Raw genomic sequence first — 15183 nt, 5'->3', positions numbered from 1 at the left:
TAGGAATTTGCAGACTTTGGATCCATCCCAGTTTGGCTTTGTCAAAGGCAGATCATGCCTTCTAAACTTGGTTGACTTTTGAAACAGTCACCAAAGCCATTGATGAGGAAAGGCAGTCCATACAGCCTACCTCGATCTGGCGAAGGCCTTTGATACAATACCCGGTATCATTGAAAAACTCATCAGCTTAAATGTTAACCCATACATCATAAGATGGGTTGCAAACTGGCTGAGTGACAGAACCCACAGGGTCAGAGTTGCTGGCGCCATGTCAGACTCAAAGCCTGTCACAAGTGGTGTACCACAGGGCTCAGTCCTGGGCCCACTCTTGTTTGGCATCTACTTTTCAAGTACAAGCAAACACAGGAGGGTTATGGCTGACAAAGTTTGCAGATGACTGCAAACTGGGCCATAGTAAAACACATCTGACACAGATATCCTTCAGAAGGGTCTCACAGAAGCGGATAACTGGTGCCAGAGCCATGGCCTAAAGTTAAATGCCAAAAATGCATAGTCATACCCTTCGGGAAAAACAAGGTTACCCCTAGCTACCAAATAGGTGGCAATCCACTGAGTACAGAAGAAGTTATCAGGGACCTGGGGACCCAGGTTGATAGTAGTCTGTCATTCGACACCCATGTAGCTAAAGTAGTTAGGAAGACCTTCTACATTGCCCACCTTATCATGAAGGGATTCTCATCTAGATCAAGGGAGGTCATAGTCTCCCTATACTCATCACTCATCAGACCAATGATTGAGTACAATGCCCCATTCGGAATGTATCTGACCCGACACTTGCAGCAGCTGGAGAGGCCACAAAAGTTCCTCACCAAAAGGATAAAGGGTCTCAAACATCTGTCCTATGCTGCCCGACTGAAAGAACTCCAGCTCTATTCAGTCGCCACCGCTTGCTCAGAGGTGACCTTTGCCTAACATACAAGGCCATGTCAAACCCAGATTTGATGAATATGCTTCACCTCAAAAATCTAGATCCGTCAGAGCCACAAGGTCGGAGACTTAAACCTCGACACGGCTATTAATAGGACGTGCTGGAGGATAGATTCATCACCCAAAGACTCCTATGCTGTGGAATAAAATCCCGGTATATGTGAGGCAGAGCACCTCGCTGGCCTTGGTCAAGAGAAATCTTGACCAATGGATGGGAGATCGCAGATATACCCCAGGGATTACCTCAGTGTCACTGCTCAACAGAGGCACAGCAAAATAATGGGTATAGTTCCCCATACTAAAGGGGTGGCGTAAGCCACAAAACTATGGGCTAGGCTTGTAAATGCCCTCGGGCAGATAGCCTAGTATGAACCTATGAACCTATGAAATCATCATCATCATGCACCCACTTCAAAATTTTACTAAAAGCTCACCTAAAAACATGCTGGCTATGCCCTTGCAACTCCCACTCTAATATCACCCACCCCATCCAACCACTACCTTTCTTTCCACTCCACTAACTACCTTGATTATAGCAAGCTCAGATGCTCATAAGCCTAGTACTTATTATACAGCAGGAACTTCTTATTGTAACATTTGTTAATGTCTGTTATGTACTTCACAGATAAAGATTCTAGTTGTCTACTGATGTACTATGTTCTTCATCTGTAAATATGTTGCAAGTAATTGCTATGTAAATTGTTAATCGCTATGTAATTCAATGTAACTATTGCCTGTTTATTTTAACTGTGGAGCTTTTCTCCCTGGGCCTCCGCTGAAAATGGACCTACGTCCTGTCGGACACTCCCAGTCAACAAATATAAATAAAATAAAATAAAATAAATAAATAAAATTAAATTGTTCAAGAATATGATAGGCAAGTATATAGATGATATTGTGGATACTTGTTAATTATAAATAGCTCCTGCTAAATTGCCAAATGGACAGAGTCAGGACTTGCCAGAAGTCATAGTGAAGCCTTAACTTGAGCAAGTGACTTTAACTGCCCAAACCTATCTAGAGATGGGTTTATATTATTTCCTCGAAGAGGCATTCCATCAAACACTTCTTCATTGATCCTTAAACTGCGAACTGTGAAAACAGAGAATGGCCACATCAGTGATTTCTTTCCCTGGGAAAGAAATCATGTGGCCATCCTTGTCAGTTTGCTGTTTTCCCCACTGTAGTGCGATCTCAGAGTTGGTATATTTAGTTATGGGTGGTGTTGCGGGCACAGCCCCCCACAGTGGGGGGTGTAGGGGGGTGAAGCCCCCCATGTTTTAATGTTTGTGGTTATGTGTTGGTATTTGTAGGGCAAGTAAGTTCTTTCCCAGGGAAAGAAATCGCTGATGTGGACGTTTAGTGTTTTCAAAGTTCGCAGTTTTGGGGTTGGTGAAGAGGTGTCCGATGGAACACCTCTTCCAGGAAATAATATAGACCCCCGAAGATCACTTTGAAACTCATTCTACTCAATCTAAGCTACTACTTGGAGTGGTTACAGCTTGAAAGAAGACAAGTAAAACATGCTTAGAGACTGTATCTACTACATATGTTATTGTAGACTGATAAAAAGTCACTCAAGTTTCAGGACTGTACATAGTCTGTAAGAGGGTTCAAAGCAATAGGTCTTTTTCATGTATCAGGCTCATGACTCAATATGCAATGTACATTTGTGAATACCTATATGTATATAGAGGGCATATCTTCATACCTTTCAACCTCTTAGCACAAGGAATCTGAACAAAGTCTAAAATAATGGGAGGACAAATGCCCAAAAATAGGGACAGATGCTAAATATTGCTCTTATGAACTTAGAAATATGCTAGAATAACTGAATTTGTGTTCACATGCATTTTCCAAAGGATAGGAATTATGAAACAAGTGTGATACTCAAATGTATGTGATTACTTAGTGACTTCAATCCTCAGTTATCTGCCAGAAAACTGCAAATTTTATGATGAATAGACCAAATGTTTGAGCAAAAATCAGGACATTCTGTGAAAATCTGGACATCTGAGAGATATGCATATCTTATTTTAAACAAAAGTTTGTCACATGCTAGGTATGTGATGCACTGCTTCTTTGAGAATACAAGTAATTCTGGGGTATAAGTCATGTGGCCAGTTATGTTTGAAGCCATACCTCTTAACTTGCAGACGTTGAAAGCAGGCACATCCAGCCAAAAATCTAGTCAGCTAATTAACATAATATTTGAATACCAAATAGCACATAACTCTTCCAGCTTCTTATAGGAATGTGAGATACTGCTCAGAAAATTATGCTTAAAAACAGGGTGATAAAAATTATGGAAAATATATAAACATTTTATCAAGAGACAGTGTAAACACTGTGTATTTTAATGAACTATACTGAAAAATTCTACAACACAAATTCATTTATTTTTGTTTCAGAAAAAGGGAGACATAACATGTGTGCCCTCTTCTTTGCATTATTTGTGCCACTAATTGGTTATATAGTGTGGTTTTCTGTGTACTAGACAGCTTCAGAAATCACTCATGATGAGTGGCACTCAGAAAATTGTACGGGAGGGTAAATCAAGCCTAAAAATTGGGTCATGTCTCCAAACATAGGTATATCATGCACTGGGATAGATTAGGCCTGAAAATAGATACAATCCTCCAAAATAGGGATAGTTGAGAGGTCTGTTTGATGCATTTTCTATGTGTAAGTATCTTTAATGCCGATATGTACTATCCTGAATTATTATCCTTCAAGCAGTTTTTCTTGCAAATCGGACAGATTCTTTACTGGTCCTTCCTGCTTGCTTGTTACATTTTTGCCTAGTAGTTCCACATGTGATCCCATAGCACTTTCCACTCTCTGTCACTCTCTTTGCACCCTTTCTCCCTACAAATGATTTATTACTCACTACCCAAACTCCTACAGGGTTGGAGGGAATAAGTGCCCTTAAAAGCTTAATTAGCTATCTTGGAATGTCTTTATTAATCCTGGTAAGATATATATGATGAAAACCGGACTTAAAATGTATACTTCTGAATTAAGGTTATATGGAGACACAGCTAGTATATACAGAACATCTCAAGTTACTTGCTGTACATAAATATACTATACTGATGTCTGGTTGTTTTCCTGCTGGACGGGCATAGATGTTATCATTAAGCCTTCCCTTGAGCTCATGACTATCGTTACTTACTGCAGCTGCAATGGTTACTATGCTGTATGGGAGGGTCTTGTAAAATGTATTTATTTATTTTTTTTACACATTATCCTGTTATCATTTCCCTTGAATCATCTATGAGGGATGTAGTCCCTTATAAGGGATGTAGTCAATGCACAGTCTAAGTAAGGTCTAGTTAGTCTTGCAAAAAAAAAACAGCAGCACACTAAATACATACCAAAATTACTTTCATTATGATGAAGCTGACAGCTCTGTCTTAGTCAGACGCTATTACTTTTCTTGATAATGAAATCAGTGTAGCTGATGGCAAATTATATTAAAGCAGCATGCACCTCATGTTGTCTGTTTCTGAAAGATAGCACAGAATCAAAAACTAATAAGGGACCTGAAAAGGGGAGCGGACTTGATTGAAAGATGGCAACCAGAGTTTAATGTAAAGAAATGTCAGATGTCAAAGGAAACTAGTTCAGAAAAAAAGCAAATCCCAAGAAGGAAAGACATCTCTGATCAGTATCAGTAAGAAACTAAGGTCGCTCATGAAATCATCCAAGGCTAACTTCAAAAGAAAAATAGCCAAGGATTCAAAAGATAACCACAAAGCCTTCTTTAGCTATGTTAGGAATCTAAGTGGCAACTCGCAGATATGCACTGAACTAGTGTAAAATAGCACAAAATATACTGAACCTACTGATATTGCCAACATCCTGGCAGATAGATTCAGTGCAAACTTCATCCCCCTCTCACCTCCAAAAGGACCCACAACAATACCAGAAAAGTGGTGTCCCAAAAATCACAGACGCAGAGGTAAAAACAGCCCCTTCAAAAACCAAAAACACAGCATCAATGGGACCAGATGGTGTCCCAGGCTGCGTCTTGCACGAACTACAGAACAAACTAACCCCTCACCTAAACACGCTGTTCTTTCTCAGCCTCTCTACAGGCTATGTGCCCATAGAATGGTGCACAGCAATGGTTATTCCTCTCCACAAAGGAAGGGCCACAACTGACCCTGGTGACTATCACCCCATAAGCCTGATTAGCCTGTTCTGCAAGGCTATGGAGCGCATCATCATGGAACTCATTAACAGAGACATTGGGAACCTCAAACACTTGACCTGATCCAGTTCGGCTTTGTTAAGGGCAGATCATGCCTACTAAACCTGGTTGACTTCTTCGAGACAGTCACCAAGGCCATAGATGAGGGAAAGGTGGTTCACACAGCCTACCTTGACCTTGCCAAGGCTTTTGACACCATTCCCCACTCGGGTATTACAGACAAACTCACCAGCCTGAACATAAACCCCTACGTCACGAGATCGGTTGCCAACTGGCTTACAGACAGAACTCACACGTTAAGAATAGCGGGCTCCAGGTCCGACTCTAAACCAGTCACAAGTGGTGTCCCGCAAGGCTCGGTCCTGGGATCCCTACTGTTCGGCATATACTTCTCAGAAGTACAGGCAAACACAGGAGGACTATGGCTAGCCAAGTTCACTGATAACTGCAAACTGGGAGCCATAATTGACTCTCCGGCTGACACGGACATCCTCCAAAAGGGCCTTACTGAGACAGACAACTGGTGTCAAAGTCATGGCCTCAAGCTAAATGCCAAAAAATGCATAGTCATCCCATTTGGGAAAAACAAAATGCCCATGAATTAACACATAGGTGGAAGCCCCCTTAATACAGAAGAGGTAATAAGAGATCTTGGGACCCAGGTAGATGGTAATTTCTCCTTTGACAATCATATTGCCAAAGTAGTTAGGAAATCCTTCTATGTGGCCCATCTAATTACTAAAGGGTTCACATCTAGAAATAAAGAGGTTATAGTGCCCGTCTACTCGTCACTCATTAGACCCATCATAGAGTACAATGCCCCATTTGAGATGTACCTCACAAGACACTTCCAACAGCTGGAAAGACCACAAAAGTACCTCAACAAGAGGATTACTGGCCTCAAACATATGTCCTATGCAGCCCGACTGAAAAAACTCTGGCTGTACTCAGTGGCATATCGCTTACTCAGAGGTGATCTCTGCCTGACTTGCAAAGCCAAGTCCAACTCAGAATTGATGGACATGCTCCACCTAAAGAAATCCAAGTCACTGTGACACGCATTCTAGTGAGCTAAACCTCGTCACAACAATAAATAGAACATGTTGGAGGGATAGATTCCTGTCACAGAGACTCCCCATGCTTTGGAACAAAATTCCAAATTACATCAGGCAGAGCCCCTCACTAACGCTCTTCAAGAGAAACCTTGACGAGTGGATGGGTAACAAAAATACACCCCTGGGACCACTTCATTGGCTCTGCTTGACAGAGAATCAGTTAATTAATCAATGGGTCGGCGAAAGCCGACACACTCTGACTAGGCTTATAAATGCCCTCAGGAAGATAGCCTAGTACCTACCTATGAACCTATGAACCTATATTTTGGGTATTATCATTTCAGGGGTGAGCTTTGTTTGAGGAGATGGGGATATACCTGCGGAGAATGACCAGGAAAGTTATCTGGACAGTAATAACAGCATCAATGAACCACCAAATGTAATTTGAAATGTGACAATTAGGGACAGAAGAAACCTGAGATGCATTCTCAAGGATTAGGCTTGAGAATCAAAGCAGTTACCATGTCATTCTACAACACCTTTCATCCACAAATGGATGATAGGTGCTATATCCAGTTCAGGTAGGCATAATGGAACAAAAAGGAGCAATGCTGGAGACAGGTCAGAGGAAACCACTGAGGTGATAAGGGTGATAAAGGGAAGAAGTTAAACAAAATAAGATTAGATTGTATTGACTAGATGGTTGGGGACTGGTTTAATGGTTATGGTATTTACCTCACATTCAAGAAGTACAGGGTTTGAGTTTCACTAAGGAGAAACTAGTCATGCAGCTAGCCTAGTTCTTACCTATGAACCTATTAGAGGGAAAGGATTGATATGATCTTGCTACGAGTTTGCTAATGAAAATTATGTGGGAATATAGCTGAAAGGGATTATGTCTGTGGAGGGACAGGATTTACATTGTGGAAAATAGAGACTGATACTTGCTGTAACATATTAAACTGCAGAATAATTTTAATTTTTTTGTGTGCAATTTTTCAATGTATTGCTTACCCTTTTCATATGCAATTTAAACCCTTACATTTGCTCTTCATGCATCTGTGTATTGTTTACTCGTTATTTTTTATCCTTTATTACCCAGGCCATGACTGAAAAGGACACGTGTCAGCCTGTTTACAGATAACAAAATATTACTTTTCACAAGGTACAAATTAGGGTGGCAGAGAATTAAACATTTAAGAAGATATGCAATACCTGGATGGGACATTGTGAAAACATGCTTAGAAATCAGAACTACTTTCTTTTGCCAGCAATGGTATGATATAAGGTCCTGACAAGAATGCGGTCATGACCAAGAACAATATATCTAGCTAAGAAAGTGCTGTGTTACAATGACTCAAGTAAATGCACATTTCTCCGAATTTATGACTGACTGTGCACTTTATGAAAATGGAATTCTTGTAATTGTAATTTTCAAATGTTGAGCTGACCTAAAGAATCTCACTTTTAAAAAAGGCTTGTCAAAGCAGGACTAAAACTGTTATTTTTTTTACTACTGCAAATGACTGCAGCAAATGAGAAGAATTTTTATTTCATTAAGCCTGCAATGGATAACTCTGTAAGTATTTCTGTAGAAATTCAATGGAGTTTATTATCTGTAGTCAGATGCTAGTATTTTGTAGAGATAATTTTTTTTTAAGAAAGGGATGCTTTAAAAAATCTTGTAGTCATATTAAAATATTCATTCTGGTTCCCTGCAGTGAGAGGAAGATGTTTCTACTTACTGTCTTAGACCACAGAGCTTGCTAGCTTTCAATGCAGTTAGTCTGAGCACCTAGACACTGTATGCACACTTCTTTAACAATTATATATGTCTGTGGTGACTGGTGTTCACCAGGAAAGCAAAGGAGACCACAATGAGCAATGATACATCAAAGAATTGCTAGAAAGTTTATTCATATGTGTCCATTTCAGACTTGTTTATGTAACTGTATTGTATGTGCAAGTACAAATGTAGTGGTTGCATCTCTGATCATCACATGATGTAGAATTCTGTCAGTGGTTTTAAGTCGAAAAACAATGGCAGAACACAAGAATGAAATTTACAGCCACAAGGAAATTCAAAGGAGGAGATACAGTAAAATATATTTTATTTAAGTAGTCTTTATCTGTCAGTAAAGTTTATATTTCAACTAACCCAGACAGTGGGAAATACACATGATAGTACATTATGTTATACTAAGGCCTTTTGTCTCAAACAATTTCATAACAAAATGAGGAACTAAACAGGACATCTTCAAAATGCAAAGAGAAAACATAGATTCATAATATTTCAATTAGTTTTTGCATTAGCCGTTGAACCTTTTGCAAAAGGAATGAGAGATACCAGTTTCCATATTTGTTTATCTTTGTTAAGTGAGGAGGTATAGTGGATTTTTTTTCTTAATCATGACTAGACATGGGTGGTGCAGTGGTTAATGCTGTCGCCTCACAGCAAGAGGTTCACTGGTTCGATTCTCGGCTGGGGTGCCTTCTGTGTGGAGTTTGCATGTTCTCCCTGCGTTTCCTCCCACATTCTAAAGACATACTTAGGCCTCCGCTGAAAACAGGATCTGTGGAACCTAGTCGGACTTTCCCGGTCAACAAATGTTAAATAAATAAATAAATAAAAATAAAAATGTAGCAAAACATAATGATATTAAACTTGAAGTACATATGTACAAAACAGCATAAGAAGCAATGTGTCCCCAATGGGTCGCCAAGTTACAGTTCCATGTTGCATGCTCTGCAAATCTTGTCACAGCTTGCATTTTCCTCTTTGTGAACAGATCAAGGTGTGGGTCCCTGAAAATGAGATGTACTAAGGAAGGAGATAGGGGAACTCCAAGTCTGTTTCTTCTCCCCCAAGCAAGGCATGTAGGCCCCACTTCTGCACCCCTCCCTTTCCCACAATGTCTACAGCAATCAGCCAGTGCACTGTTTGAACCTGGGTCACCTGAGGCACAGTCATGGATGCATTCACCTTCATCAGGGATGTAAGTGTAAAGATTCCCTCGCCTGGACTATTTAAAGGGGCATGTTATATGTTTGTTTAGCTAGAACACAAAACCATACAGTCTGCTACCTGTGTCTGACACTTAAGACACCACTTGCCTGTAGGGAAGCTGGTCAGTGGAGCATATTGTAACAGGCAGAGATATGTACACTATAGTGCGCTACCATATTTGGTTGTATCATATTGAATAATAAACAAAGCACTCAGAACAGATGCAGTACAGTGGGGAACATGTGAACACACAGCTGTGTCCTGTATTTAACAGGAAATGTTGTCATGGGGATGTACAGATTGCACATACATCATAATATGTCTCCCATTCTAGGTTTGTTTACCTATTTAGGTCATCTAAATAGTGACAGCCTACCTATTCTCTACATACAACCCCATGATGCTATCTATATAGTATGTGTTTTGTCCATGTTGACATTCTTAGCAACAATTCATTCCAGTGCTACAATGAACATACCCTAGCATTTACCTCCCCATTACTCCATGCATACATACCTGTATTTCAGTCCACCCATGCTTGGACACTATATGGCACAGTATTGTCCAGGTGACCAGGTATAGTACATATGGACTGATAATCAAACCAGGGAGTACACTACTCACTGTCTTCTCTGCATGGGTTAGTTCCACTGCAGCATGGGTTTCAGGGTGTACTGAACATCTACCGCACTGTAGGGCTGCCCACAGAATGCAATAAGGAAGATAGAGGAGGATAGTCTGCAGGCGCATTAGCTCACTGAAACTCTGACAAAGCCAAAGTACCATGAAACAGCTTGAAGACAGTATGAGGAACCAGAGAAAAAACAAAGAGTTCCAGCTATTGTTTTCATGGGAGGCAGTTTGATGGGTTACCTTTTGAATGCATGCACTGCTCAGCCACTGCAATTTGGGGACTGAGTTACGTGGCCACTTTTCAGTCAGCAAACAGTAGGACAACAGAAGAAGCAATATAGTAGCTATCAAAGAAAGTATACATGGAAAATCAGGCAAACAGTAAGAAAGAAAAAGCAAACATAGAGTGTGCAGATGAGAAAGATACAGGTAAGTGGATATTGCAAACAACAGAGTGTCATAACATTCCAATAATATCAGTGGCACATCTCAAACAGGCAGTAAGTCATACCATGAAGTGCTTGTATCCCAAACTATGAAAGTATACTTCATGCAACATCATTTGGAAAATAGCTAGGAACAAAGCAAAGAGAAAACGCATATGAAATGTTCCAGTGCTGGACACAAGATGATTATGCGTGGGTGTTGATAAACACCACTGTAGTTTATTTAAGGAGCAGATATTAAAACCTTGAAGTATGATCAATAAGATAGATTAAATAGCAATAATTTAGTGTAGCTGAGTCAAGGCATTAAGTGAAGGATAATCAGTATTTACAATGGCTTGTGATCTGAGGTGATGATAGACGGATACTATGAAGTGTTTAACATCACTGCAGCTTTGAGCTCATGGTGGTGGGTTCAGCCACATTATAAGTCCCAGAACAGAGAAGATCAAATCTTCTCTGGTGCTGGACCTCATGTTGCTGATGTTATTATAATCAAGCCTAGTCTAAGGCTACAGGCACAGACGAAAACAGTTTAAATCAGGTTTGGCTACAAACGCTTATGTAATATGTGATTGTAATACACTGCTTGCTGTCACTTGCTTGATTAGCCAAATGCTCAAGCTCCCACTAACTCGATTTCCTGTAACTACTTATGTCCTAAAGCCCTACCAGAACCCTAATGCTAAAACTCCCTTCTCACTCCCAACCCTAAAACTACCTTCCCACTCCCTAAACCTAAAACACCAACCCTCCCTCCCTCAACCTAAAATTGCCTTCATGCTCCTTAACCCTAAACTCCTCCTCCCTAATTATAAAACACCTCTACTGCTCCTTATTCCAAAACATGCCTCCCACTCCCTCCTCACAGCTGCTTGCCCAAACACTTATTTGAGTTTTAGCATGAGCAGCTACAAGATATTTGAGTCCCTGTCTTTGAAAAGTGAGTTTCAAGTGTTTGGGACTTCAGCACTTGTGGTTGTTGTTCTTCATTCAGCTTTTCCTGGTTAGGGGTCACCACAGCAGAACTCCGGTCCGCTAATGATTGGCAGTATATTTTTATGGTGCCAAGGTGCCAGCTCGATGCCCAGCCTTCAACAAAGGCACGCCCATTCATGCATGTCTTTCGAACGCCACTTGACCATGGGGAGGACATGCAGACTCCACACAGAAGGCACTCCAGCCAAGAATCGAACGGGAGAACCTCTTGCTGTGAGGTGACAATGCTACCGCTGCACCACCATGGCTTCACTTCAGCACTTGTGGTAGACCTATGTAAATTGTCATTGTTTTCTGAAGACTTACTAATGTTCCTCACTAATCCAAATGTTGGTATTTCAAAACTTAGAACTGCAGGACATATCTTCAGGACTATGGCCATGTGTCAGTTTGCACAATAAATTCATTGCCTTAACATTTACTTAATAACATTATACTGATCGAATATCAAGCAACATAGCAGCATGCAGCGGTTAAACTTCATGTTTGAAAGTGCCTGGTTCTCTAGTTCACTTTTCCACTGGGGTGCCTTCTGCACTGAATTTACACTTGTGTCTATATATCTTTTTGCTGGGTGCTTTGGTTTCTTCCCACATCAGAAAAATGTGTTGTAGATTTGCTGGCATTCCTGCAGGTGAAATGGCATTCCCCAAAGTGCAATGTTTGTGACAGTGGATGAGTATATGCGTTGTGCGATGGGCTGGCACCACATTCAGGATTAGTTCCTCTGTGTTGTACCCACTGACAGGAGTGATGGGCCCTGGCTCCCATAAGACTGTAAACAGGATTAGGTAGGTAACTGAAGAATGAGTGAAGGATCTAATACCTAACTTCGCATTCTCTAAGACAAAAGCCACAAACCTGGAACATGTGGGACTTTATCACTTAAATATATTGTTCATCAGATATAAATAGCCAGTAACCATAGGAGTCCCTCAAGGATCCATCCTTGGCCCATTGCTGTTCTCTCTATTTACAAATCAGATCTCTTTACCCTCTTCCACTGCCTCAATAGCACAATATGCAGATGACACTACCCTCATATGTGTTGCCCTTACCCTTAGTGAACTGCAAACCCTTACCCAAAATAACTTCACCCTAGCTGAAACTTGGTTCACTAACATCAAACTTCTTAATCCCAAAAAAAAAAAACTAATTATTTTCAGTCCTGGCAGAGCTCCTCCCCTAAATAATAATTTCACCATTAGCTCCAAAGAAAACATTCAAATCAGTCCAAATACACACACTAAACTGCTAGGCAAAGAAATAGACAATAACCTGAGGTTCAACATCCATGTAGCACAAACCATTAAGAAAGTTAATAAAAAACTTGGTCTCCTGTACAAGAACAAGCAGTTTATGACAAAACGCACCAAAGTAACCATTGCAAGGACTCATCTTCTATCCACCCTCCTCTATGCCTCTCCCACTTGGCCAATCTCCACCAAACTAATCTAAATAAAATGGAATCTTGCTACAAGATTGCCAAGTTTGCTACTGAAGCCTCATATAGGTCCCACCACTGTCTATCCCTTAAGCAACTCAACTGGCTTGAGTTGCCTCATATACTTCTGCTCAATCAACTCTCTACAGCGCACAAACTCTACTACCTTCCTGAGATAAATCCAGCACTTCAGCACCTAATTCAGCCCCACATTCCCTCTAGACCCTTAAGACCTAGTAACCAGACCCTCATAACTGTCATCAAACATAAAAATGAAGCTGGTAAGTCCCTGTTTGCCAACACCATTGCCAAAACCTGGAACACACTACCAAGCCAAATAACTTTTACCACCTCCTTTAGTCAATTCAAAAAACTCCTGAAACCCCACTATCTAAGTAACTGGCTATGCTCATGCCACTCACCAGGCTAATCCATACCAAGAGAATTTGTTAGGGTACAGCAATGTATAAACAGTTTCTTCCCTGAAAGCTTCCAAACCTGTACACATTTACCTTACAAAACGTATAACTGCAAAAGAAAAAAAATGTACCTCTGATTGTCTACTGTAAGAAATGTTAATCACTAGCATGATACCCTGTTGTGTGTATATATGCTACATGTATGTAGCATATATGTAGCATATATGCTACATACATGTAGCATATATACACACAACAGGGTATATATGCTACATGTATGTAGCATATACATGTAGCATATATACATGTAGCATACATGTAGCATAAATACATGTAGCATATATACACACATGTAGCATATATACATGTAGCATATATACATGTATGCTACATATATGCTACATACATGTAGCATATATACACACAACAGGGTATCATGCTAGTGTATATATGCTACATGTATGTTTGTTAATCACCAGCATGTTGTCCTGATGTGTATATATGCCATATGTATGTATGTTCTACTTCTTTTTACTCTCATGTAATGTATTGTAATGTGGAGTTTTTCTCCCTGGACCTCTGCTGAAAATGGACCTGTGTCCAGTCGGACTTTCCCGGTAAACAAATGTAAAATAAATAAAAAATAAAATAAATAATCTAGACAATTGTTTGTATTTTTCAAATCATTAATAATGTTATGCTGCAGTAGAGGTGACTTTAACACTTCTTTTATATAGTTCAGATCATGTCTTTAGATCTTCCTGCTTCTTTGTAAGAAGATACAGACTAAGCATTCATTGAATTTCTTTGAAATCAAAGTTAAAGCTCAGACAGCATTGCAAAGCATATACGTTTAAGAAGATAATAGTACTTCTTGATATGAATTCATACATTATATCTTTACTGCACTGTCTGGATCCAGAATAACAGGTAATCTAAAAAGATAATCATGCTGTTTGTCTACAATAACAAGGAACAAACCTCCACATTCCCTCATATACAAACACCAAGACTCTATCCACCTATTCAAGGCTGCATATTATATTTTTATCTCTTCTGTAACCATCTGTAATAAATGTTATTCATGCTTAACAAATACTTTACTCAGCACTTTCCATACCTCAAACATAGGCGTTTCATATTCTAATCCATTTCAACCCAAAAGATTTTTCCAGTCACACACATACCACATACAAAATTAAATGAGTTCTGTATTACTCCCATTTTTTAAATGATTCTTCAGTTTTTGTCTACATTATATTCTGAGGTAATTTAACTTACCATCTGAAGACTGGATCCTTCTGAAAAATAGATCCATATTACTCAAATTACCCATTATATAATAGATGTAATTAAAGAAGCTTGAGCAGACCATGTATCTGCCACTTTCAGTTTCACACTCATTTTTAATATACACCCTAGTTCCATATCATCCAATAAATATTGTCTTCTATATAATCCACAGACCAGAAGAATTCTTTACCTAAAAATAATTGGTAATGCCTTTCAACTTGGACTACTGATTATATTGCCCTTGTGCAAAACCCGTTACTAATATCTAGCACGGTATCTTACCCATCCTGGAAGTTACATTCTTTGAAAATGCTGCATAGATTCTTCTGATACTACATCGGATGACAAATGTGCATAATTCTTATACTTATTACTGACGGAGATATACACTGAAAACACCTGGTACCATGAAATATATTATTTATAACATCACACACTTTTAGAAACAAACAGAAAATATTAATTGGTATAGGATTCATTCAATTTAACTGAAATAATAGTTTTGCTCAGTTTCCCCAATTTTCCATCTGTTGTCAAATCACAGCACAGACTGCTGTTCATTGTGCTGATGCTGAAAAAAAACGAAAAGAACTGTGTGAGTAATAGTCACTCAAGTTTTAGGTCTCAGGGTGGTATTCACAGACACTGTGTACACTTGTGTAGGACTTGTGCAATATTCAAATCACATATCCTTGCAAATGTAGAGTAAGTTTTGCTAAGCCA

Source organism: Protopterus annectens, chromosome 5.part1 (genome assembly GCF_019279795.1).
Source record: "Protopterus annectens isolate FY-2018-M chromosome 5.part1, PAN1.0, whole genome shotgun sequence".
NCBI classification, from domain to species: Eukaryota; Metazoa; Chordata; order Ceratodontiformes; family Protopteridae; genus Protopterus; species Protopterus annectens.
Note: the sequence above shows the minus strand (reverse complement) of the source record.